The sequence below is a fragment of the Zootoca vivipara genome, chromosome Z2, assembly GCF_965207765.1.
Source record: "Zootoca vivipara chromosome Z2, rZooViv2.hap1.1, whole genome shotgun sequence".
NCBI classification, from domain to species: domain Eukaryota; kingdom Metazoa; phylum Chordata; class Lepidosauria; order Squamata; family Lacertidae; genus Zootoca; species Zootoca vivipara.
The window spans coordinates 25,631,050-25,658,343 of NC_142585.1; the positions used below are offsets into that span (position 1 = coordinate 25,631,050).

The 27,294-nt window shown below is 44.0% G+C and overlaps 1 protein-coding gene across 3 annotated transcripts in view; it reads right to left on the reverse strand.

Moving 5' to 3' along the window:
- Positions 1 to 26,540, reverse strand: part of ACSL4 (acyl-CoA synthetase long chain family member 4) — an 83,680-nt gene extending 57,140 nt beyond the window's left edge. For 2 of the 3 annotated variants that reach the window (XM_088664635.1, XM_035113693.3), the window contains exon 1: positions 26,436 to 26,527. The gene's annotated coding sequence lies outside the window, so the exon portion shown is untranslated. Of the gene's footprint in view, positions 1 to 26,435 lie in introns of all 3 variants that reach the window. The other variant, XM_035113690.3, reaches the window with a different exon arrangement.
- Between the last annotated feature and the right edge of the window lie 754 nt (positions 26,541 to 27,294).

Sequence of the window (27,294 nt, forward strand, 5' to 3'; positions counted from 1 at the left end):
TTCATCCAATCTGAGATCACAACAGTCACAGTTCCTTTTCTGACTACATAGTAAAAACAAAAACAAAACTGCAGCAAGCTATAGTGGAATTTAGTGATTCATTCAAAATTCGAATGAAGATCCATTAAAATCAACAGGATGTGATTCTAATTGTTTTGGATGGGTATGTCAAATTCTTGAACTGTTTTGGGAAATACCAAGAAAAAAATGTTAATTGATTCCTAAAGTTTAAGCGCACGTTCCCTGCCTAATCCTTGAAAGAAAACCCCACTTTCTACCCCCTCTCCCCTTTCTGTTCCAATAGTGGATGGATGTGTAGTCAACATCCAGTTAAATCCTTCCTTATTCTTTCATGTGAGATAGAAATGCAATCTTAGATTACTGTACAAGGTTGCATATATTATTAGCAGGAGTGGACATGGTTGTCAGATACTGGATTTTTCATACCAGGCTTGCTGGATCATGTCAAGAGCCTGTCTAGTCCAGCATTCTGTTATCGCTATGGTCAAACGGATGCTTATGTAGCAGGATCTGAGCACAACAACACTCTTCCCATTGCAATTCCAAGCAGCTGGTATTCAATGGCATACTGCTATTTTTTTTCTGCTGTGCAAACTTTTCTCCCTCTTTGGTTTCATCTGCATTTCCATTTACCCTGTAATTTCTAGGCACGGGTCCAAAAGGTTCTTCTTTTGTCCAGAAATCATGGGACAAGTGGAAGTGTGGGTGAGCCCTTTTTGTAAATAGTTTGTAAATACACCTTTGTTTCGTTTGCTGTTCTGTCACACAAGTGCACTAAAAAAAATAGTGGCTAACTTGCACATGTAGTACCAGGTTCAACTCCTAGCCCAGCCTTCCTCAGCCTGGTGCTCTCTAGATATTTTTGACTACAACTTCTATCAGCTCCAACCAACAGAGCTATTGTTCCAGGATAATAGTAGCTGTAGTACAAAACATTTGAAGGGAACCAATTTCTTATTCTTCTAAGAGTAGTCACTGGTAACAAGGCTGGAAAATACATTTTCCTGAAACTTGAATAGCCTCTGCCCATCAGAGTACACAGTAGTGTGCTAGAACTGACTCAGGATAAATAAGTTATGCCACACATATCTGTAATGTGTTCTTCCGAACCTCTTTGTTAACTAAAGAAGCAATCCAGCCTTTATAAGACAGTGGGTCATTTCCATGGCTTTCAGTGCAAAGGTGACTTGTTAATTGAACAGTAAGACTTCTTACTGCTTTCGGAGGGCCAAAATAGGTAAACTATAGGAAGTCTGTGATCACTGTTATGTATTAGGGTATATAGTTTTCCCTCAGGTCCTCCGGTTCCTGACAGTTGTTTTAGGAGGGAACTTTAGGAGGGAACTTTGAATTATGTTTGATACATTGTTTGAGCCAGCCTCTATAAAAGCAGGCCAGCTCGGCAATGCAGTTCAGTTCTGTTCTGGCTTCTGAATAAAGAGCTTCTTAAAGATCCGCTGTGTTGTCTACTCACTATTTAATACTGGCGACGAAGGTGGGATGGAAGGACAGCAGAGCACAGTCAGAATCGGACAAGCAATGAGCTGAATCACTGAGCAGAACCAATTCAGAGCTGACCGTTCCGGCTAGAGCACTGTGTTCCATCCATCGCCCTCCACGTTGGCATTGCAATCATGGCTTCATTCGTGCCTCTACCGCTGTTCGCACCAGCCTCTGAATCATGGGACACGCTCCAAGAGAAGCTCTGTACCCACTATGCGCCCAAGCCGTCTAAAATTGCTGCCCACCACGCCTTCTACCACAGGAACCAGGCTGAGGGGGAGTCCATCAGCAATTGCATCACTGCTCTCAGCAAGGCCGCCCTTCATTGTGAGTTCCGGGACCTTGACGACGCCCTGATGGATCAAGTCGTCTGCGGAATCCGAAACATCCGTCTGCAGCAATGCCTCCTCGCCAAGCCAGACCCCACGCTACAGAAGGCCATGGAGGAGGCCGCAGCCGCAGAAGCTGCTGAACTCTCCGCCCAGGAGATCTGCAAGGCCAGCAGCCCACACTCCACTAAGAAGCCAGCTCTAACAGAAGGCGAGGCTCAATCTACTCCTCCCTCACAAGCGGTGGACGTGGATCCTAGCCAAGGCGCGTCAGAGGTTCAGCATGGCCCTCCAGAGTCTAGGGCCACTGCTGTGCCTGACCATCCGCTGAGTCCGCACGTGGCGGTTCCTTCGGCAGTCACGTAGACAGGAAACTTGGACTTACCACCAACATCGGTGGTGCCACAGTCTCAGCAGGAATCGGCCAACCCCCTGGACACTGGTACTGGCCCTCGGCGTTCCACCAGGGTCACCAAGCGGCCATCCTAATTATGGGACTATATCAGTACAGTAACTGCATTTGAAATGTTGCATTGTAAATAGAAGCTATGTACCTTGAAACTGTTATGCTCTTGTACCTAATTGAAACCATTATGAATGTAACTAATGCCTTTTCTCGGTGGGGAGGGGTGTTATGTATTAGGGTATATAGTTTTCCCTCAGGTCCTCCGGTCCCTGACAGTTACTTTAGGGGGGAACTTTAGGAGGGAACTTTGAATTATGTTTGATACATTGTTTGAGCCAGCCTCTATAAAAGCAGGCCAGCTCGGCAATGCAGTTCAGTTCTGTTCCAGCTTCCGAATAAAGAGCTGCTTTTGGAGAGATTGCTGTGTCATCTGCTATGCTTACCCACTATTTAATAATCACATTCCCCAATGTTTATTGGATCCAGATCCCAAATTGGATCCAGTCCGCAACACTAAAACAAGATATAATCCTTCCCCTCATACTGTTTGCTCTAAATCTAAATTGTGTGCACACGCACATAAACAAGTTGTTGTTTGTCCCATTAGAGAAAACATTTCCAGATAGGCACAGAGTAGTTAAGGACGGGAAGGGAGATTTATATTGGAAAGTGACACTGGAGGAACAGTTAACCCAGGCATCCCAAAACTGTGGCCCTCCAGATGTTTTGGCCTACAACTCCCATGATCCCTAGCTAACAGGACCAGTGGTCAGGGAAGATGGGAAATGTAGTCCAAAACATCTGGAGGGCCGAAGTTTGAGGATGTCTGAGTTAACCCTACTCCTCCAGCAAACCAGCTTATAGGCCCATTTCATTACTGTATAGTTGCCTAAAACCTAGGTAAATTTGTAGCATCATGTCTACTTTTCCAAGCAGCTCTTTTTGTTATCTATTTTGTCTAAGGCAGGGGTGGCTAACTCCCAGGAGGCTGCGATCTACTCACAGAGTTAAAAACTGGCAGTGATCTACCCTCTTTTGGGGGGGGAGTTCAGGTTAAAGTTGTTTTAGAGAGATTTTTTTTTAGAGAGTTGTTGAGCTTCTTTGGGGGGGAGCCACTGATCTACCACAGATGTCCAGTGATCTACCGGTAGATCACGATCTACCTGTTGGACGTGCCTGGTCTAAGGGAACACAATTAAATCAAAGGAAATTGGGTCCTCCCTGACAAGAGGGCACGTGTTGCGGTGTGACCTGGCAACCAGACCCTATGTTGTGGCTGGGAGCATTTGGATAGCCACAACACACTATTGGAGGTCCCTTGATGCTGGGAGCAATCAGACCAATTGGATGCCAGTTAAAGTACATCGAGGGACCTCTATTTAAGCCCATGCACGTGTCTCTGAGCTTCCTCTTTTGGGCTTTGTGCATCGGAACACCCGCCCACCTCTCCCTATATTTAGGGCTTGCGCTTGACCTTGCTATGCTGTCGTGTGTCGTTTGTCGTTGGGACAGGGGCATGGCTGGAATTTTCCCCACTTGGCTGATTGGCTGGTGCCATTTGGGTTTTGCCTGCCATGTAGCAAACTGTCACAACTTGTAAGGTTGCGGATAGGCTCTGGTTCAAGTTGATAGGGGTGGCAGAAGGGTCTCGCCATCCCTATGCGTTGGGTATTCTGCTAAAGGAATCCATGGACTCGTGGTTGGTCTTCACTGTGAGGGGTTGTGTCCTGAGCCTGAGTCCAGGGGACATCTGGGTGGAGGACTGGCAGAGCTCCTGCTTTCCACTGCCCCAGGTGTTCACCCAAGGCTGACCTACGGTGTGCCCTGGGTCTGCCTGCAAGCGTGCAGGGAGCTAGTCAAACCAGAGCCTATGCAACCACTCACTTGATTGTAATCAATAAAGTTGTGGCCTAAATTCTGCCAAAAACCAAACCAAAGATTTGAGTGTTGTCTGAATTTATTTCAGGGGGTGGTTAAAAGGTCTTCACATGTACAGTAATCAACATTACTAGCCTTAGAGATGGTGTGTCCCTTCAGCTCATTGCCCAGTGTTTGTGTACTGCTCACACAATCCTAATCTGCCCCTGAGTGAAGTATGCACTTTTCAGATTTATAATGAATTATGCATATTTTTTTAAATTAAGCATTGCAGACCCAAAAAAATAAGCCATAAGGATTTCCAGTGCCTTCAACATACTGCCATTTTAATTTTCCCATTTCTATTATTTGCCACCATTTCTAATTATTAACAGGTGAAACGTGAAACCCACAAAGCTCTTAGCAGGCCCTAATTTCAAGCTGCTGCCTCCTTCCACATTCCACCTTAAGACTCTAAATGTTTGTCCTGTTTTTATTTCATCTTAGAATGGGTGGGTGGCTGTAATGGGGATGAACCCATTTATGATATTTTATTCTATGTTTTTAGCATGCTTGTGTGATTTTTATTGTATTTTTACTTTGTACAAGATTTGGGTGTGTGTGTTTTTTTTGTAGGGAGAAGTAATCTCTATAAATTTAACAAACCTGAATTTCTAACCTGATGTAGATTTGCTGGCTTCGCTGCTCCATTCTTTCTCTTCTCCTACTTCCTCTTTGTTTACTGTCTAGCCTATTGAAGTGTTCTGGGAAACTCCTGCACACTATTTTGTAACATTTTACCGGTAGTTAGACTAATAATGGTATTGCCCTAATGTGGATTTTGGATTTTTTTTCTTCTTACAGGCCAGCATAACTACCTCTTGTGTGTGTTTACCAAAGACTATGTAAGCTTTCAAGTTCTGCAAAAGTAAACTCTCCAAAACGGAAAACAGAGAAGGCTTACATGTCCACAGGAATAATGATTTGGCCACTTTAGACAGTTAGTGATACAAAATATTTAGTGCTTCAGACCCAGTATGGTGGCCATGATGGCCATGGCAAAGATGATTTTAAAGGAGTTTAGATAAATTTATGGAGTGTATGCCTAAAACTCCTATTATCCATGATAGCTGAAATGCAATCTTCTGGTCCAGCGTACCTCTGGATACCAGTTGTTAGAAGGCATCCATTGGGGGAGTACTGTTGCCTTCAAGCCTTGCTTATGAATATCACAGAAGCTTCTGTCTGGATGTCCACAAGCAGTGCTGGAGTAGATGGACCCCTTTGTCTTATCTAACAGGTCAGGACACTTGTTTTTACACAATAACTAACTGGTCAATAGGATCATAACCCTATGCTTGTATGTGCGGGAGTGAGATCCAAAGCCTAATTTTAAAAGTCATATTCTTGTGCTGTTGCCTATGCCAATGCTGTGGCATTCAGTCTGGATATACTTCTGTAATGTATGGTTGAGTTTACTCAGTGATGGTTGGAAAGTATTCTGCACATGCCCAGATATACTCAGTTTATTTTTACTCTGCAACATACCTACATCTTTCAGACCTGAGTCCTGGTTTGAATACAAGTCCTTGCAGGATACTCCTTTTCCTCTGCAACACCATCACCACAGCTGGTTTCTATCCCATCAAAATATTCAGGCCCATGCTGCTGCATCACAGAGAAAATTGGCTAGTGATGAAAGAGATTATTGTGGGGTGAAATGGAAGGCAGGGGGAGACTTAAACACCTCTCCTGTCCACTTCTCTGTTGAAAATGGCACCTTTCCCCCACTAGCGCTGTCATGACGTGGGTTCAACCCTTAAAAAACAGCTCTGGATACTGTTGGGGGGGGGGAACAAACTATTTCTGCTGGACATGTCAGGGCACATCAGGAATTTTTCTGATGTATGGCAAGCCTTTGGAGGGGCTGCAAAAGTTGTTTTGCTGCTACTGACTAACTCACCTATGCCTCTGGAAACTGGGGAGACTTTTGGGTCTGATATGGCTTTAGGGGAAGCAGAAGAAGCAGGGATTGCATGTCATTTGGAATGTTGTTTTGTAGAACAATTTTATTCCGAAAACTTAAAAAAGATCAGGTTGTGACCAACAAAACCCAGACAAATAGATCTAAGCCAGAAGATGTTCTATCCATTCACATTACTTTTTGGAAATATATCCTTGACTCACTTCATAACTGTATGATGATAAGTTAAATTACGTATTCATACAAGAACAGAAAACCCATCTATAGGCTCTGAGAACTTGTAGTTTCATCAATTGCCGTACAGCAGTTTTGCTGTCACATACCCTTGAAGTCTATTTTTGACTTCTGATTTGGCATGAGTACCATCTCTGTGTATGCTTACAATCATGGTGTATTATAAATAGCCAGCAAAACACACATCTGCAGTAGAAGTGCAGCGTTGTAATATGCTTGTATATAACAGCAAACCCAGTTTTAAGCCCTAAGGTGGCAATGACCAGCATTAACCTTCAGCCTAGTGGGAATGGACTAGCAACAGATATGTCACACTGGGCTGCCAAAGCATGTGTTAAAGACTTGCCTTGCTCTAGATGTCTACAGCATTTCACATAACCAGTGATTGAGAGCAGCAGAGAAGGCAGCAAGAGCATGCCAGCAAATTCTTTAAATACATTTCATCATCTTTCATATCAACATAAATTTCTAGCTAAAGATAATGACTTGGTTTTGCAAGCGAATTACTTATCAGAAGAATCATAAACTTGTAGAGTTGGAAGGGACCCTGTGAGTCATCTAGTCCAACCCCCTGCAATGAAGGAATCTTAACTAAAGCATTCATGACAAATGACCATCCAGGCCCAGTGCCACCAAGCAGGTCATGCTCCTCTAAATCCACTTCTGCTGAAGACCAAGTTGCCCAGACATCTAACATCCTGAGATAGAAGTTCTCTGCATAGTAATCCGGTGTGTCTAAAGCATAGAATACAATGACTTATGCTTATGATGTCTGTGTATAACATCACTATTATAGAATCATAGAACTGTAGAATTGGAAGGGACCCCAAATAGTCCCAGCCCCTGCAATGCAGGAATATCAACTAAAGCATCCATGACAGATGGCCATCCAACCTCTGCTTAAAAAACTCCAAGTAGGGAGAGTCCACCACCTTCCAAGGGAGTCTGTTCCACTGCCGAACAGCTCTTACAATCAGAAAGTTCTTCCTGATGTTTAGTTGGAACCTCCTTTCTTGTCATTTGAAGCCATTGGTTTGGGTCCTACTCTCGAGCAGGAGAAGCGTGCTCCCTCTTTTAAGCAGCAGCCCTTTAGATATTTGAAGATGGCTATTGTATCATCCACATATTTGATGAGTAAGCCAGGTGTGTCGTCCCCGCCATCTGATATTTGTGCATCTGGTTCTTCCTGCCTAAATGCAGAACCTTACATTTGTCCTTACTGAAATTCATTTTGTTAGTTTGGGGCCAGTTCTCCAATCTGTTACGGTCATCTTGAATCCCGATTCTGTCTTTTGCTTCATTAGTTACCTCTCCCCAGGGGTGCAATCTCACCCTCAGGATTGTGGGGGCCCGCTGCCGTAATACAGATGTGTGACGTCACATACACACACCTACACATAATGTATGTGATGTCACACACACAACACGCAACCTCATGTCATGTTTGGGGGGGCTCCTCCAAAAATGCAGTGCTACATTGCATGTTGTGCATGTGACAACATCTGTGTTGTGGCTGACGGCGACTCTTCCACCTCCTCTCCACGACCAGTGAGGTATCCTTTTCCGCGGGGAGGGGCTCAGAGAGACTCTGCCTCCATGTCCGAGTCCCACCCGGAAAAGGGTGACTCGCTGGCTGCGGAGGGTGGAACTGAACTGATTCTCGGAGGCTGTGCCACAGAGCCTCGCTGGCTGCCTCTCTCCGGCTTTGCTCATTGACTTTGTGGGTGCCCAAGCACCCACAGCCCAATGAAGTTGGCTCCTATGCCCCTCCCAGCTTAGTATCATCCACATATTTGATGAGTATCCAGGCTGACCTGACAGAATATGCACCCTGCAACTAAATATGGTTATTTGTGCAATTGTGAAGTAAAGTCAAAGAATCTCTCCTTTAAAGAATTTCCATAGCCCATCTTCTGGAAAGTGCTATCCCAATGCCCTATATCAGTGCTCCCCAACCTTTTTATTGCCGCGGACCAGTCAACGTTTGATAATTTTACTGCGGCCTGCTGAGGGGGGGGGACGTTTATTGTTTATATTTTATTTAGATTGTTTTGATTTAATAATTTTAATTTAATTGTATTTAATGATCCTTAGGCGGCCCGGTACCAATTGATCCACGGACCGCTACCGTTCCATGGCCCGGGGGTTGAGGACCACTGCCCTATATTATTTTTCTGATAGTGAATACTTTTCTGACAACCAATGGTGCCTAACTGAAACACTGGATCCAGGTTGTGAAATTTCAGACCTGCACCTCCCTTGTTTTCCTGCCCCTCCTACTTTCAAATATTTTTTTAGGAAATGACCCATTTAGGTGAGAGACAAGCAAAACAGAGGTGCATGTTTTTCTGGATTTTTGTTGCTTTTTGTTGCACTAGGCAAATTAATATCCTGAGTCAACTCAAGAGGATGTTTCATAACATGCCTATGTCTGTTTATTGATTTGCAAGTCTGGCCATCTCAATCTGACTCTGTTCCCGCCCCCTTTGATTGTCACCTGGCTAACTAAAAAAGGCATTTTTAATTTCTACTCCTAAAACAATGAGAGCACAACTGGCAAGTTTCTGCTTGTCTAACATGTTGTAGTTCATGATTCAATTCTTCAGACTTTGATCTATTACATCTCTTAGTTGCTTGCCAATTGAAACAAAGGTCAGGAGCTATGGTGTTCATGGTACTTCACCCATATAGCATTGTTATCCATTCACCATGGCAGCTCTGCAGGAATAAGATGGTGAGACAATTTGAATGTGCATGCATTCTTTTGTGATAGAAATGTGTGTGAAGCTGACAGCTAGATGTTCTTTAAGATAAAAATAACTCAGATAAAAACTGCTCATATGCATATTTGTTGTGATTAAAAATGCACAACTCTTTAGCAATATGCAGGCAGCCAGATTCTAAGCTTGTTTCTTCAGAAATATATCTCACGGAGTTCCATTGTATTTGGGGCAAAGCTCCTTTGAAGCTACTGTACAATAACAATACTGTAGTGGTTTCTGTTAGGTGCACCTGTGAACCAAGGCATTCTTAGCTCTTCATGGGACTCAGTTGTATGAGTGCTCCCAGGTAAAGGCTTCCCTGAGTGGCCATCATGCTGAATCAGTTTGTGTCGTAACAGCTATCAAGAACTATGTGGCAAAAAACAATAATATCAAAACTCCACAAAGTCAAGCACTGGTAGCACTCACCCTGCATGGTAGTTGATGGCTAGTGCATGAGATATGCCCCCCTCCCACTTCCCTTTCTAGTTTGGTAGCATCTTACGCTGAATTCCTATTCATTTATGTATGTAAAACATTTTACCTCGCTTTTCAGCTTATTACCTCTTGTCTGCCTACCCCCCACACCATTCAGGAAAATTGCAATGACATCAATGCCAGGACAGCAGCTCTGCAGCACTGCCCCACCACACTGGCCACTCCTAAACATCAGTTTTGAACATGACAAGAAGTACGGTAGGGACAATAAGAAGTGCAAGCTTGTGACATTTCTTGCCCTCTTCATCCCTGCTTGTCCTCAACAACAACAGTCATGACACATTGTACTTGCCATCTGCCTCCACTGAGCGGCAACTTGGTTAAGGAAGTTGTCACAGTACAAGTTATACAAAAGGGTTTTTGCATCGGGGCCAACCATAATCGATGCAGGCTGATGTTATCCACACTGCAGCTGTGCAGCATACAGTAAGTACTTTATGCCTCCTTCATCATAGTATTGCAGCTGCTAAGCTTTGTGAACTGAGTCTTTTCATTTTGGTCAGTAACTTTCTGGACCTTCCACCTTCTTAGGCTTCTACTCAGCAGTGGCAGAAGAGAAATGTAATGTTCCCACCCCACTCTCCCAGGTCACCTTTCCCCCCTTCTTCATTCTTCACTCACCTTCAGTCACAAGGTGGTTTTTTAAAAAAGTCATACTTAAGATTACAGTGCTGAGTTTTGATGCTTATAGGAAGGATGAGGAGTTTAAGGCCCTCCCAAGGCAGTTGGACTATAACTTCCATCAGCCCCAGCTGGTGATGGTGGGAGGAGCTGTAGTCTTGAAAACATCCCCAGGGCCGCAGATTCCCCATCCCTGTCCTAAGGCATATGTAGTCATCAGAGGCGTGGGCAGCAATGGAAGAAAGGCCTGCAAATTGCATAAAGACAGACCTAGCCTTTTATCAGTCTCTTGTGTGCTATGCTCTTGCCTGATCCCTGGCTCAAGAGACTAGAGGCACACCCACACCCAAGCACAGGGAACAGTGTACACTCGGTTGGATGCAAAACATGACACAAGCTCATACTTAGGACCTTTATTTGTGGCATCAGTCCATAGCTTGCCACCACCCAGGTATGTGCCACTTCTTTGAAGAGAGTATTAGGAATGTTAGGCCACTATCGGAACCAGTGGCCCTCCATACATTGCTTCATTGTAGCTTCCATGCACCTGCTTATTAGCCATGTGAAGGTTTCTTAGCCATTTCTGCACTTTTCTTTCCTGCTGCCACCCCACCCATCATGTATAAATTGGCCTCTACTTCATAATTGAAATCTAAGCCTATATTTGTTTCACCCATTGGATTTATCAGAAAATAGCTATAGGAGTATTTTTCTTTTATTATTTTTGTGCTCTGTGAAGCTCTTTTTAGGATGTTTCTCAGCAGGTAATTCCTTATAGGCAGACCAAACATGCTCTCTTGTCTATTTTACCTTAGCCTGAAGGAACAATACACAGTCTGTACAGTTGCATGGAATGAAAGGCACACTTTATTCAGCAGGTAACCACTACTTCATGTTTAAAGTAATTAAAGTTGACAGTTATACTAAATGTTCTTGTACTTATTCCTAGTACAAAGTGGTCCCTATTCTGACTTTTGGGAATGCTTTGTTATAATTTTTTGTGGGCACGCACGCATGCACATGCACACATTTTCATGATAAGATCCCATTTTACAGGCTTCAACCCATCTTCAATGAATCCCTCTGTCACCTGGTTCTGCTCCTAAGCTGAGTTCTTTGCCCTCTTGGGAGGCATGGATGGGGAACTCAGCAGTGGAGAATGGTGGACTCAGGTGATCAAAATCAATGCTTGAGATGGGCTGTGCCATTCTGACTCTTTATAATTTGAGCAGAAGTGATTGCATTTGTGAACACATTTGCTCTGAATGTTTGTTCCATCCCTAACACACAAAAAAGAGCTTCACTTGCCACCAAAAATTGTAGGTGGCAGGCAAGTTTCCAGGGGAGACAATGCCTCTCTGTGGTCTCTTGTATAACCCTAGAGTGCCTCTTCCCAACCACCATTGACCTAATCTCTGAAGGCAGATGCATCTGGAGAGGGACCTCTGATGATAAATCTGATGCACTGACAATCTTGTCCCTTGGCGTCCTTGCCTCCAGAGATCTTTTATTATTGAGCCTGTTTAGATATGTAACACAGCTTATATTATTGACTGGATGATTTTATTGATTGACCTTCTATTCCTCCCGAAGAAATCACTGTGGAACACTTAAAACATTCTGGGAACAATTGAGTTTAAAATATTCTAAAAGCAGCTACAGTTAAAAACGTTATTACATCCAATGATCTTGAGGTTGCTAGGAACAGCATTCTTCAGCCACAAGAATAAACTTTGCCTTCAGTTCAGAATATAAAGACCTGTATAAGTAAGTAATGGTAAAGATATTCTACTGCTTAATAGCAAAGGAGTGGTGATCCTTATGTAGCCATCCACAAGAGGGAGGTAGCAGCAGACTTAGGTAAACCTCAGGGTTTACAGAAGTACCAAAAACTTAGGGGGGGAAACCTCATGTGTGAAATCCCTCCAATGAAGACTGAGCATGCCCAGTGGCCACGGAATGCTGAAGGAGTTGGCACAAAACCTCCAAGTGAGGGTTAATAGAACGGAATATCATAGAACAAAGCAGAGTTCCAGACAGCGAGCTAGGAACAAAACACCCCACAACACTTCATTGCAGGTCCCACTTGCATTATTTTTTTGTCATGTTGAAATTCATTGTAATTGTCATAATTTAAAGCCACAAGGGATAAAAATGAAGAAAAATACAAAAATACAATAGTAGGACAACTATTAATTAAAGGTCATTTTAGAATTTTAGTATTTTAGAATAATTAGAAAATAGAATCAGTGAAAGCATCTCATTCAGGTACTTGTCGCTCCCACTGTCTTTACAGAGCAAGTTTATTTCAGTAGCTCCTTATCAGGCAATCTATTTCCATATTGGTGACGGCAGCATATTTCTGAACAGTTGGTTCTTGTTGCTGCGGACAAGAAAAATATGCAGCCTGGGAGGCACAAATTGTGCTCCTCATGTTCTCTTCTTAACAAGAGATTCGTACCACCCTCCCTCAGTGAAATAAATTATCCTTGAGTCAGCACTCCCATCCCAGAGGAGAGTTTCTCCCCCACTGCTTCCCAGACGGGACATAATAATCTATCATTCATTGGCTTGTTGAGGAAGGCTAACAAAGCAGCTGCCTTGAATTCATGCAACTGGAGCATTACGCATTCCTGTGCCTTTAAGATAAAAGCGGTTGCTATGGCTGCAGTGACGTGGTGCCACTGATGGAAGGAAATCCATGAGTGTGTGTGTTGTCTTTGACAGTTCATATGAGAAGCTGCATTGCTGGCTAATCCTACAAGAGAAAACAATGAGGGTTCTAAGATGACATTGGAGCTGACAATTCAGATAAACCTTCATTAGCCCAAGAGAGAGTCCTCTTTTTTAGAAGGGTGGGAAGCCTACCCCCCAAACAACAACAACAACAACAACAACAACAACAACAACAACCCACCACTCCAACATTTTACACGTGAAAGTAGGGACACACTTGTAACAACCCCATTCTCATGTCAACAATTATTTCCCGAGGCTTTGAATCACCACCATCATAATTTTGCTGAAGGATAATAATCTGTCTGTCTATTTAGTTGTGTTCATTTGCACTTTCTAGCCTGTCCTGTGCTCAGAGGTGCAGCTAGGTAACCTTAGACCCTGGACTTGCTGGTCTTACAGGTGAGTAGAGTCTGCATCTGGTAAGAGTCTTAATATGGCATGTGGGAGGAGGCAGCAGACATTTAAAGTGGGCTCTGTTAGGTGCTACACAGTTTTCAAATTTCATACCATGGCCAATTCCACATCTCTAGAATATAAAACTCTCTTGTTATTCAGGTTTGTCTTCATCCTTGGGTGAAACACACTGTTCCTTGATAGGAAGAAAACAGAGGAAATGATGCAGTTTTTAGATGAACAAAGCTGGATATTAGTTTTAGGTGGTATGCTAGCCTAATGAAGAGTTCTAGAGAACTTGAAAGCTTGCATACTATCTTGTGACATTTTTGGTTGGCTACAATAATGGAAGCCAAAGTCTTAATGAGGAGTTGTTGTTAATGATTTTTTTCTTGTAAATCAACTGTTCAATTGTAGCATGTGAAAGAAAGTCCTTCTTGCACAGGAGGCAGCAAGAATCACCAATTCTGATCGATTTAAAAGAGGACTGGATCAATTCACGGAGAAGAAGGCTGTTGATAGCACTAACCATGATGGCTAGGCTCTGCCTCCACAGTTGGAGGCAGCAATGCTTCTGAATACCAGTTTTCTGGTATTCAGGGAGGGAAGAGTACTCTTTTGCTCAGGTCTCGCTTGTTGGTTTCCCAGAGATATACAGATGGCCTGATCCAGCAGGATGTTCTTAAATGTCTTTCTGTGCACTGAAACGTGCCTTTTTATTCATATGCATTCTCTTAGCTATATGCGCTTTTGAGCAGGGACCATAGCTCCCTTTTTTAAAGGGATTTTCCCTTATGCTGAATAGGCTTCCTCGTGAGAAAAGGGAAAACTTGGCAGCTATGGCAGGGACTGGCAGCAGGAAACATATTGGTAGATCCCTGTTTGAATTGCAGTACATTGACAAGAGTTTATGACTTCTAATTTTTAAACAATAAAACATGAATCCCCCTCAAATTAGGCTACTGAACTGAAGAAAGTTTTAAGCAAAACCAGAAGAGGAAGTGAAAGGATTGTGAGCCGATATTGAAATACCTGGGCTTAAGAATTTGTTCAGAAGTACCACATTCCTTATTGTTAAGCTAAGAAAGACCTCTGTATGAAACCTGGAAGAGCCACTTTGTTTCAGTAGACAATACAGTTAGATGGACCAATTTATGTCTCAATGTAAGGCAGCTTCCTAGATTCCTATAGTTCAGTTGGTAGTGCATAAGACTCTTAATCTCAGGATTGTAGGCTGAGCCCCACATTGCAGGGGGTTGGACCCTCTTAGTCCCTTCCAACTCTACAATACTATGGTTCTGTGATTGCTAATTGCTGGAGACATTGTGGTGACTATGAACGAACTTGCACCTGAGGAAGTCCCCCCCCTTGCAATCAATCAGTATATAAATGTAAAGAATTAAAAAATAAAATAAAAGGTTGCTTCCCTGATTCCCAAAGTTCACTACCTCTGCCAAAATTAGTTTTGAAAGAAGTCTTCTATTGTAAATAAAGTCAGTTGTGCTGTGCATTTGGTTGCATTTTGTGTGTGGCACCCATGATAGTTTCTCCAGTTTGCAAATTTGTGCACAAGCCCAAAAATATTGGCAACCCGTGCTAAAAAGGATAGTCAAAGCATAATGCATTGGGGGTTTCTGATTACCTGATGCCCCCCCCTCTTTCCCTCTTTCTCTTTTTCTGGAATATCTGTGAATAGATGCAGTAACATCTTGTGTGATTATGTTCCTCTATGACGTGTTCTGTAGCCAAGCCTGCCTCCCACTCAGCTTCTTTGAATGAGAATTGTTGTGTGCCCAAGGAACATAAATTCACACCTATTGCTATTCCATTTCTCCCAACCCTTCCGTTATGCGACATATGAATGCAGGCGCTGTTCCTGTTCTAGCAGCTGGGGGCTCTGACTACTGCTCCCTATAGGTCATTAAATATTAACTTTTAATGAGAAACTAACACTTTCAATGTCAGTTTGGAGGGTATGAAAATAAGCAAATGCCAAGCAGGCACATTGGTATCCCTTGTTCCTCAGCCTTTCCTTTTTTAAAATTTTATTTCTGCTGCTTGTTTCTCTCACCTTCAGCTCCCCTCGCTCTATTGACCTTTGTTAGACTGTAAGGTCTTTTGGGGCACAAAGCTGTTCTTTCTCCCCTCTTTGCAAGGGCCCAAACAGTCATGATATTAGATCTATGAATGCATCTAGAAGTTCTGGTCTCCCACCTCCTTTAACAGCAGCAGCCAAAGGGGAACCCAAGCAGGGCCTGGACTGCAGTGTGTAGGAAGTGAAGATTACCAGGGCTTCTGCTGTCTTAATCTTCAACAAAGATGTGTGGCATGGAACTTGGGAGAGATGTAAGCCCCCACCTTGAGAATTCAAGGGACATACCATAGCTGAGTGGCAGTAGAGCACATGCTGTGCATGAGAAGGTATCAGGTTCAATCCTTGTCATCCAGTTAATGGAAAGTGTGGGAAAAAAAACCAAGCCTGAGACCCTGGATAGCCACTACCAACTAGAACATGCCATGCTGAGCTATGGCTTATCTACATTTACCTTTTCTTTCTTTCTTTCTTTCGCCCCATTGAGTCCCACTCTTTAGTCCTCAATCAGAGCAAATATCAATTCGGGTTTTCTATATGTTGCTGTTTGTTCTGATTAGACTTTAAAGGGCAGGGTTTTTTGTGGGGAAAGCTGTGGAGCAAAAAGAAAGGGAATGCCCAGACACAGGGCCTTAAATCGCAGACCATGCCTTGAAAGAGCAGAGGAAAGGTAAGCATGGATAATCCCCTAGATGGACACACAGTCCAATTTGTCTTAAGGCAGCTCCGTGTGTTCCTGGGCTAAGTTCCTCAGAGATCTAAGTAAGACAGTAGCGAGGCCTAATGGATGACAGGAGAAAAAAAGACGTATCTTTCAGAATAATGAAACCTTGCTTTGTTAAGTAGTTCTGTACCACTCCTAGACTCAAGTAGGACTGCACTTTCAATTGCTAATGCAGAGCTAATGTGGCTCAGGTTGGGGCTTGAAGATGGAAAACCCAGTTTAAAATCCCTGTTTAAACATGAAGCTCCCTATAAAGCCTTGGGCAAACCATCGTCTCTCATCTTAACAGACTCACACAAGCATATAACCCACAAAAATTATACTACATCATCATCACATGCACACACCAAAAACAACAACAGCAACCAACACTCACACCTTACAAAGTCCAGATAATCCAGACCCATAGATGCACTGCACCCCAGCTCAAAGTGCCTGCTTCAGCTTGCTATCCCAGTCAGGAATGGCAGAGGCAGGTGGGCTGCACTTGGAAGTGAGCAAAGGCAATGGCAAGCAAAGGGGGAACATTTTCAGATAGCAGCAGAGGAGAGCAGCAGCACCAGTAGTGACAGCACTGGGTGGGTAGTTGCAACAGTGGCTGAAGGGCCATTGCTGAGTTATGGCTTCTGGTGACAAAGGGACTTGCCACTCTCACTTGGAAAGTCAATTGGCAGCAGTTAAGCTCATTGTGCAGCCTCAGGTCATTCAAACTGTGTGGGTGGAGAGTGTGTTTTCACGCTTGGGCACAGCAGACCAAAAATATGTTTTGGAAACAAAGGAGATGAAAGCGAAAACAAAGGGAAGAGGTCTTGCCCTTTGCTTTTCTGGCAAGAAGCCAGAAAGCAAAACAAAAAAATGAACTGGCTGGTTTCGCTTGTCCTTATTGTCTGCCCAGTTTTCCAAACACCATAGCACCTGTTGTGTTGGTAACAGCACTCAGTGCTGTTCTACAGCCAGGAGGCTGAGGGTAGATAACCATGGCTGCAACAGTCTACCCACTTCCCTGCAAATACCATAAGCCCCATTGAACTCAATGAGACGTACCTCAGCAGGTAAAATGAGGACTGTGCTGTAAATTGCAAGCCAGGCTTGAGTCATTTTGCTGCCTGAAGCTAAGGACAAAATCATGCAACTGTCCATTTCTCATACATAAGCCAGTCAGACTGGCACTTGAATCTTAACTTCACTACTGAGACAGGATCCTGAGGGCAGCAGACTAGCTTGGGGAATTGCAAAGTAAACTGCAGCACTGCTTGTTCCACAGCCCTCAGCACCTGCCCCCGACAGATGCTGCCACAGCCATTACACTTTGCTAGTAGCCAGCAAAAAGAACATAACTTTATCCTGCCAGGATGTCTTTAGAACTTGGAACAATCCACAAGATTATCTTTTCAGAAATAGTCTCGTGAATGATACAGAAGCTTTAAAACTCAATACACCAGGATTTTTTTATTTTAGCCTGCAGTAAACAAACATTTTACCTGTTAACCTTAATTTATTTAATAATTAATCAAATGACTTAATAATCTTTATTTCTTATTGCCCCCCTCCTCTTAACAAAGTACAACTCACAAACATTGCACACAAGCAAGGGACAGATGGCAATAACACAAAATCCTTTTGCTCACTTACTTCTTTCTCTCCACTACCAATCTGACTCTCTTTGCCTCTGTCTCTTACACACAGTGTCATTTCCTGGATTGGATTCCACTGTTATGGAAACAACTTTCATTCTCTAAGAGATTTCAGAAGGTGTGAGGGAGGCCCACACTTTTCTGGGAAACTGGAAAGAGAGGCCAGAGGCATGTAAAATGAGAACAGCAGTGTGCTTTTCTCATTCATCCAGCCTTCCCCACCCCCTTCTTGTCTGTACTGCAAGCCATTAGGCAATTTAGGTTTCCTCCTGCGCTTCCTGAAATATTTTTGGAAGGCAGTAGATAGAAGACAGAAATTTGCCAGCAAGCATCTGAGGACATCCCTTCTCTATTACTGTATTGGTGTTGCATCACTAATCGGTAAGCCCTTCCCCAAAGTATCTTGAGGTTTGTCAGCTGAGGTGAGGAGAGTTCTGCTCAGAGGGCAAGACCCTCTACCATCAGCCTTACTGATGTGGTCCAAAGGAATGCAGAGCAATGCCTTTGGGGCCAGCTTGGTTGCAGCAGTTGCTGGAAGGAGACATACAATGTGCCACCCACTCTTAGGGACTCCACTCTGATTTGTGTAGGGTTTACTCCTTTGCCTTTTCTGGTCCTGAAGATATTCTGCAAGGCACCAAAGGTTTAGGATCAGAGTTTTTCTTCTTCTATATGGGCTACCTTTCCAGGTTGATGAGCCCCAGTAAACATGCTTAACATTGCACTGCAAGTTTGGCTGGATTGTATTCATGATGTACCAGATATGTTTTAAGGGTTTACCATCCAAATGCCATCAACTATGAATTCACCTGAGGCACAACAGCTGCACTTGACTCCTTCTTTTTGGCCGTTGGATACTAAAACAGCATCAGTCCATGGAGGACAACAAGAGTAAAAAGCACATTACCTGACAGAGGACCACACAGTTGCTGCAGCTGGGGAATGAGCTAGGATGAAAGGCAATGAGAGCTGCCACAACAACCTAATGTTAATGGAGGCAGGGGAGAGAGATGCTGCTTCCAAGGAACATTAAGTGTTGGAGGAGAAAGAAGAAACAACAATGTAATTAATTATATGTTAGTAATTTTAGGTACGCTGCCTTGAGGATCCTTCTGGATGAAAAGCCAGGACGAAAATAAAATAAAATATATAATACCTTCAGGCAATTTTAGTAATTAATATAGCAGCTATCATCTCAGGAAACATTATCTGAGGGCTCCTGAATCACAGTAAAAATAGAAGCATAGCATAGTGTTGTTTCAGTATTAAAGGAAACTACAATTTGAAATACTAAGAATTACAATAATTACATTGCTATTAGTGATTCCAAGAAAACTTACTCATTACTTAATTGGCAAAAAAGTTATTTGTTTCTAAAGTCTTTGGAGTCATTTCAAGGCAATGCAAATTACTGTTTTATGTTCATTGGAGATGAGTGCATTATTTTTAATGCTACAAATAGAAATAACAGCTGTCATCTACACAGCCCAGCCTCTTGCAAAGTAGTTGAAAGACACACCCAAGCAATAATAATAATAATAATAATAATAATAATAATAATAATATACAGTAACAGCAGACAAGCCAAGAATATGTTGGGTCTGCCACTTCTCTGTTTTCATTTTTTGTACGCTTCAGTTTACTCAGTTTAAGTACGCTTCGGTTTGAGTACTTTCAGTTTAAGTACTCCGCGGACCCGTCTGGAACGGATTAATCCACTTTCCATTACTTTCAATGGGAAAGTTCGCTTCAGGTTAAGTACGCTTCAGGTTAAGTACAGACTTCCAGAACCAATTGTGTACTTAAACCAAGGTACCACTGTATTGACTTAATAAAGATGTATTCCTCATGCTCTGGACTCATTTGGTTACTTCTCCATTCGCTTGGCCAAAAGAGCTATGTTGGGCAAAAGCCAAGAAGGAAGGAAGTCAGATAGACAGCCACAAGCACCTTGTCCAGATCTGTAGGCCTCAAAAACCAGAATTGATCCCATGTAGGAAATGGATCTGCATAAAAACTGCGCAGCATTAGCTTGTAAGGTAGAGATTCTTGGCACCATAGCACAGTGGTTTAGGACGCACATGGAGAATTTGGGATAAAGAAAAGGTTTATCCTGATCATTAGAGTCTTAACTTGAAACTAATTGTTTCATAATGTAATTTTAAAAGCTATTCTCCATAATACCAGATTTAAAAGTTTAGTGCAAGAAAGCCATACTAAGCACCTTTGGAGGGCGACACTAATGCTAATTGAGCTTGATAATCTTGTAAATCTCGCTCGTTAGTGTTGAACAAATCTTTAGCTACATACCAACCCTTTTCTGTATTAGCCTAGACCATAGAGAGAGAGAGAAAATATGCTAAGGGCTCATTCACACTTTGCTCCACACTTTCTAGGCATAGGTCTGTGTTTTCCAGACCCCTGTCCAGGTGGTTTCTCCCCCCCCCCTTTCTTTTGATCCTGGCACTTCCCCTGGTAAAACCCATGCTTTACCACTAAAATACATTATACGCTTTATACCCCATATATGCACACTCAATGACTTTGATCTGTGGCACTGTTACTCATTTCACATTAATAATAATAGATCTTTTAATGGTAGCACCTACACTTTGGAACTCCCTGCCTTTTGACACGAGGCAGGTGCCTTCACTGTACCCTTTTTGGCACCTTTTAAAAACATTTTTGGTTAGACAAGCCTACCCAGATATCTAGAACGCTGATTTTTTTTTTGGCCAATCTGCTTTTAATTGTTTTAAAATGTTGCTTTTACTAATAATATCACTGCTTTATTCTTTTTGTAAACTGCTCTGTGTGTGTGAGAGAGAGAGAGAGAGAAGAGAGAGAGAGAGAGAGAGAGAGAGAGAGAGAACCAAGCGGTGCATTAATTCTATGAAAAAGATAAAATAACTGTTGAGGATGATCATTGTAATCAGCATTGGGTCCAAGGAGGCCCCTGTACCCACTTCAAATACATAAGACATCGGAAGAAGCCTGGGGGTGGTGTGGTGTGGCTCATATGCTCCTGCGGCCAGGCTAGGAATGTGAGAGCAGGCAGGCTTTCACTGATTAAACAGCAACTAGGCACGATGTGTAATATGGAAATGCTGGATATAATTGGTGAATCAACCCACGCACAGGTATAGTTGGGTTTCTGTGTTTGGTGCTTGCAGTAGCTGAAAAACAATTGCAGAAACTGCAGCTGGGCCATACGTTCTTCTGGGCCTGTTTTGTGAAACCTGTTGCGGTGGACTTTTATTCAGATTTTTGGAATGCTTCCTTTCTACTTGAACATCCCAATATACTCCCAGAGACCACACATCATTACACTCCAGACCCAAATGGACCACTGAAAAAGTCTGGCTCCTTAACACCACTATAATCTGAGGGGTCCTGGCCAGTTGGAAAGAAACCTTTGCCAATCTGATGTCTTCTATATGTTCCCACCAGCTCCTACCTTCCACTTTTAAAACAGGGGTGGGGAACTTTTGGCATGTGAGCCAATGTTGGCCTGTTGGCCTCCCCAATTTGGCCCACTAGGCTGTTTGGGTCAAGCTGTGCCTGCCTACCCAGCACCAGACATCATATTGGACATCCTACTGGAGAGTGGATTAAGCCTCTGTGCTGCTTGGGCTTGCTGATCAGAAGGTCAGCGGTTCGAATCCCTGCGATGGAGTGAGTTCCCGTTGTTTGGTCCCAGCTCCTGCCCACCTAGCAGTTCGAAAGCACATCAAAGTGCAAGTAGTTAAATAGGTACTGCTCCAGCGGGAAGGTAAACAGCATTTCCGTATGTTGCTCTGATCTCGCCAGAAGCGGCTTCGTCATGCTGGCCACATGACCCAGAAAAACTGTCTGTGGAAGCGGACAAACGCCAGCTCCCTTGGCCTTTAAAGTGAGATGCACGCCGCAACCCCAGAGTCGTTCCTGACTGGACTTAATTGTGAGGGGTGCCTTTACCTTTTTGCTGGAGAGACCTTTAGTGGATGTTCTCTGAAGCACCTCCCTCCCTTTATTAAAGCTCACTGGGGCAACCTTTAATGGGGGGGGGTGCTTTAGAGAGTGGTTTGCCTCTCTGAAGTATATCCCCCTCCCCATCTTTAACATCACTACTTCACTAACATCACTACACCCAGGTGGCGCTGTGGGTTAAACCACAGAGTCTAGGGCTTGCTGACCAGAAGGTCGGCGGTTCGAATCCCTGCAACGGGGTGAGCTCCCGTTGCTCGGTCCCAGCTCCTGCCAACCTAGCAGTTTGAAAGCATGTCAAAGTGCAAGTAGATAAATAGGTACCGCTCCGGCAGGAAGGTAAACGGCATTTCCGTGCGCTGCTCTGGTTCATCAGAAGCAGCTTTGTCATGCTGGCCACATGACCCGGAAGCTGTCTGCGGACAAACGCCGGCTCCCTTGGCCTATAGAACAAAATGAGCGCCGCAACCCCAGAGTCGGACACGACTGGACCTGATGGTCAGGGGGCCCTTTACAGCAAAATGTTTTCAGGTGGTCAGTATCTGTCAATCATATGATTGGTAATGTCATGCAACTGACAAGTGGGTAGCCCTGCCCACCTGTCAAATTTGGCCAGTGAGGCTGATCCTGATAAGGATCTGGCCCGTGGAGCCAAAATGGTTCCCCCTCCTTTTAAACACCCCACAGAGCACAGTTTCAAAACACCTGCAGAACACTGATAGAGAAGATTAATGATCAGATATCTCAACTGTTTAAAAAGGTTTTCAAACCTTCCCACTACTCCTTCTCTCCCCCCCAGTCTAGTGCACCCTCCTGCTACAAATCTGATATTTGCCCCTGCATTTCCTCCCTGTAAGTGAAAGTAGTTCATTCCTGTGTGTTTCACTGAGTTATGTAGGAACACCCCCACCTCTGGCATCATGGCTCCAATCAAACTGAGAACCCCTATGCCTTATTTTAATAGGTGGTTGAAGATGCAATCCTCTACTGGCACTAAGAGTCAGCCCCATTTCTGAGTACTGTACGTACGTTTGGGCTAGCACTATGTGTCTCCAGCATCACATATTGTCTGACTTTCACTTCAACATGCAGAGTGTTAGAGCTGAAGACAACAGGCTTACTTAGCTCTCAGCCCCCACTTGTGGTCAGATAAGTCATAAAAATAACAGGAATTAGGCTGGACAGGCAGCTGGTGTCAGCTGCCTCACCACTAGTCATGATGACGTGTTTATGTGGAGAAATAACAGATGTGGAAACAAACAGAAGTTGACGTTACAGGAGAAACACGACAGGAACAGGGAGATTTTCAGAAGGGGGAAGAGGAAAGTCTCCTAGCAACAGGATGAACAACTGTTTTTAGAAGGGAGCTTGATTTGGCTAAAATTAGGAAGGGTTGGGAGGGGCTGGTGGACTTCATTTAAGTTTCCTCTCCCTTCCCCCCCATAAGTTGTGCACTGAGTTGTGCGCCTAAGTTGCCAACCAAAAGGCTGAAGAGGAGTGTAAGAGACAGGGTGTGCTCCCTGCTGTCCCTTCACACCAGAAAATGGGAGACCACTCAATTCAACCACCTTGCATTTAGCTCCCTTCACTGCCACTGGGAAACATTCCCAGTGGGAAATGAGAGTTGCCCAATAAGAAGAACCCTGTAGTTGGAGCAGGCTTGTGGTCCATCTAGTCCAGGACTCTGTTCTCAAAGTGGCCAACCAAATGCCCCAATGGGAAGCCTGCAAGCAAGATCTGAGTGCAACAGCGCTCTCTCATTTGTTGGCTTTCAACAGCTAGAATTCAGAAGCATATCACTTGTGACTGTGGAGGCAAGAGGGCAACCATCCAATGCAGTGTCCATCAGGGAATTAATTATTTAACTATCTTGCTTTCTGTATTCCACCTTTCTTCCATCAGGAATCCCAAGGCAGGATGCACGCGATGGCTGGACTCAAGGTGGCAGCCTCATGTACCTAAACAGCCTATATTCCACAGAGTAGCCACTTGCAGGGTGAAGTGGCCACATGTCTCAGAGCAGCTCTACACAATAACATCTGAAAGGGGAGTCATGTAACTCCCAAGATGTGCTTGCCCAACCAGAGTGCCAACAGCTTCAGGCTGCATCTCTTGATAGGCTAATTAGAATACCTTGATCACTTTCGGCAGAGAGCGGCACACACCCACTCACCTTTTATTTTTTCCATGACTGCATACCTGCAGTAGAAACCCTGCCGGGATTACTGTGTGATTAACGGCAGAAAAACTCTTGGGTGTTGAGGAAGTAGCAGAGCACCTGCCTTGCATGCAGAAGGTACCAGGTTCAACCGCCAGCATCTCCAAGCAGGACTTGGAAACACCCCTGTATGAATCCCTGGAGAAATGCTGTGATTCAGTGTAAGCAATGCTGAGCCAAACAGACCAATGCTCTGATATAAGGCAAATACCTTAACGCAATGGCAACAATGGTCACAGTCTTGCCCTCTGCCTGCATAATAACGATTTCCCAAAGTTGCCTAGCCTGCTTCAACCCCAAAACATTAAGTCAACCCATTTGTCTCTTGAATCAAGTAGTGGCTGATGACCACTGGAGCTGGTGACGCAGTGGGCAGATTAACTAATGGGCAGTAGAGCCCAGAAGTCAATAGAGATACTCATCTTACTTGTTTACTTCCCATCCTCCTTCGTTTCAGAAATATAGTGGATACTTAAGCAATGTTCAAAAACAAGCACCAGATACTTAAGACCAGCAACAAGTTGGATGCCTCTGGAGGAATGCAACACCATACTATTATGTTCATTCCATCGGGGCAAGCATTTCTGCTTCCCAGATTAAAGGATCTCCTGCCTCCTACAATGTACTGTTCTGGGGATTTTCTCAACAAGCCAGAGTTGATTTGGGGAGGGCACATGGGGGAGGAGAGGGTTAAATCCCCATTACGCTAGCAGGATTTGTGCTGGCTTCTACTGGTGCAACAGTTGATTTCAAATTTTATACCTTATACCGGTACCTGGAGAGCTGGACAGGAAAAATTCCAGGGAGTCTCTGAGTGATGAGAAATTTATGAATATGACTCTATGGGACACAGGAGTGTTGCACTCTAGCTCTGGCTTTCAGGGTGCAGGAAAAATATCCATAGGATTCTAACCCTCCTTGCCTCTCCTACCTGAATCCCTCATCCTTACTTATCAGAGCATGCCAATACAATATGGTCAAATGACAATTTACTGATGTATGGTTGCCCACACGTGGCTTTGGATGTGAGCCACAGCACCCTCCTGACCATTCAGGAGCATTTGCATGAATATGGCTGGAAAAGCAGCAAGACAAGAGGCAGAGAGCAGCGGCAGCCAGTGAGGTGAATCTCCAGGACAAACTGCCAGCTGGCCACTGCATCACAACACAAGGAAGCAAGAGGACATTTCCAGTGGTTGTTTGTTCTTCTTGGGACTGGCATGCTTAAAGGCAGGGAGACCAAAAGTACATGGAGCCAGAGCTAGCGACAGGCAGACCCCCCCACCACTTGCATCAGGGCCAAGGCAGCAAAACGCTATACAGTACACAAAATGAGAAAATGTGTGAAAGGCATTTGAAGGAGAAGAAGCAAGCACAGGAAGCCCAAATCTAGATTAGGACCTTGGTGTGGTGGGCAGAGAGAGACAGGCTCTAACCCCTTGCCCCCTATGATATGATTTAAATTTGGGCTGAGCCCGCCCCGCCTGCTATTTGCATTTAAAGGAAATGCCTCCTTTTTCTTTTATTTCAAGGCAAATAACAGGTGGAACATTTTGTGCTGAGACAATTGGGTGCTTCCAAGAACCACGAGAACAATTTTTTAAAGGGAACATATCCTCATTATTAACCTACAGCACTATGTGGACACGTGGAGGGCAGGCTCCACAGTGTTAGGATTATTCCTTTGAAGATGCACTTCAAAAGAAGAAGAGGAACTGTTGCTTTCAGGTCTGGACCTTTGTCCAGGGGCCTGTCTCCCCCACGTCTCCCTTCTCTTGCACCAGGTATCTCTTTCTGCTCCCCCCCTCTCAGTTTAAGAACAAAAGCAAAGCCCCACTGGATCTGGCCACGTGTGTACCTACCGGGTAGTCCAGCATGGTGCTTTCTGCAGTGACTAACCAGATATCTCTGAGAAGACCCCCCAAAAAAGGGCTTGAAGGCAATAGTCCTGCTCTGCTTTAGTAACCAGTATTATCTGTTAACAGTGACTCAGAATGTAGCAGTTAGTGGTCATGGCTTGTGGTCACTGACAGACCCATCCTTCTCCAAGCATTTGCCCAATACCTTTTTAAAAGACAGCAGCCATCATCCCAAATTCATGTTACCAGTACCTACTGCTTTCCCAATCTGCCAGGCTCCTTATTTACTCATAGACTTGCCTGCCTGCTGCTTACCTGTACTCTTGTTTCAGCTGCTATTCAACAGTGGCACCTACAGACCACCTTACTTGCTTATTTTAGTATTTAAATGTGTACAGTAGGCTCAAAGCGTTTCATGACAGAACAAAAAAAAAATGCAGACGGATACACCATTACAATAACAATAAAATATTACATCATTTCAAAACATGACAAATAACTCAGTTTGATTCTATGAGCATTATAACGTTTACAGCTCTCATGCTGGCCTGAAGCAAAATAACACAAACCTCCTCCACCTGTTTTCTTTTCTCACCTTCAGCATGTGAAAAAGGCTTCCTGCCTGCCTGCCTGTGCTCTTCTCCTCTCCAGTGTGGTGGAATTGGTTTCCTGGCTCAACACATCCATGCTTCAGATGCCGACGATCCTGCTCCAGTACCTGCAATTTCTTGGTATCCACCTATCCAGCTTTGGCTTACTTTCAAGGTCTCCGCCCAGCTAGTCACAACTCAGTCCCTCCTTGCTCTGCTTACCACTTCTGACAAGTCCCGTCCTTTTCCATCTGATGTCCCTCCTCCACAGCTTTCAGAGTTGGGTTTATTTATTTTGCTGAGTATGGTTTTGCCCAGTATGCTTTGGTGCCTGGAGATGCAAATCCAGGTGGCTCCTCCCACAACCTACAGTAGGGCACAGCCTACTAGGAAGTACTTCTGCACAAGCCCTGCTGAAATGAACAGGTACTGTGAAAGCACATTTGAAGTTTCAGTGGTGGCCAGTGAGGTAGGGAGCGTGGCAGTAGGTGGCAAAGCATCCACTATGCATGAAGAAAACCCCAAGTCCAAGTCCCAGCATTTCCAAGCAGGACTGGGAAATATTCCTGCCTGAAACCCTAACCATGGCTTAGTGTTATGTGTACACCCTGCCCAGCAGCTTAACTATGGTTTATTTATTGCCAACCACCAGAATCTTAACCATAGTCTCTGTGGCTTATGAACTTTGGTTTGCTTTAATTGTGGGTTGGTGTTATGTATGAAGCAGGCCACTATCCTGCAGTGTTCTGGGAACAGCAGCTGAGTAGGCAAGGCAAGGAAGAGATCATTTTTTAAACCATTTGAAACTATTTATCTTTTTTAAAATATATTTTTTAAGGGGCAATGATTGCAAGTCCTCAGTCC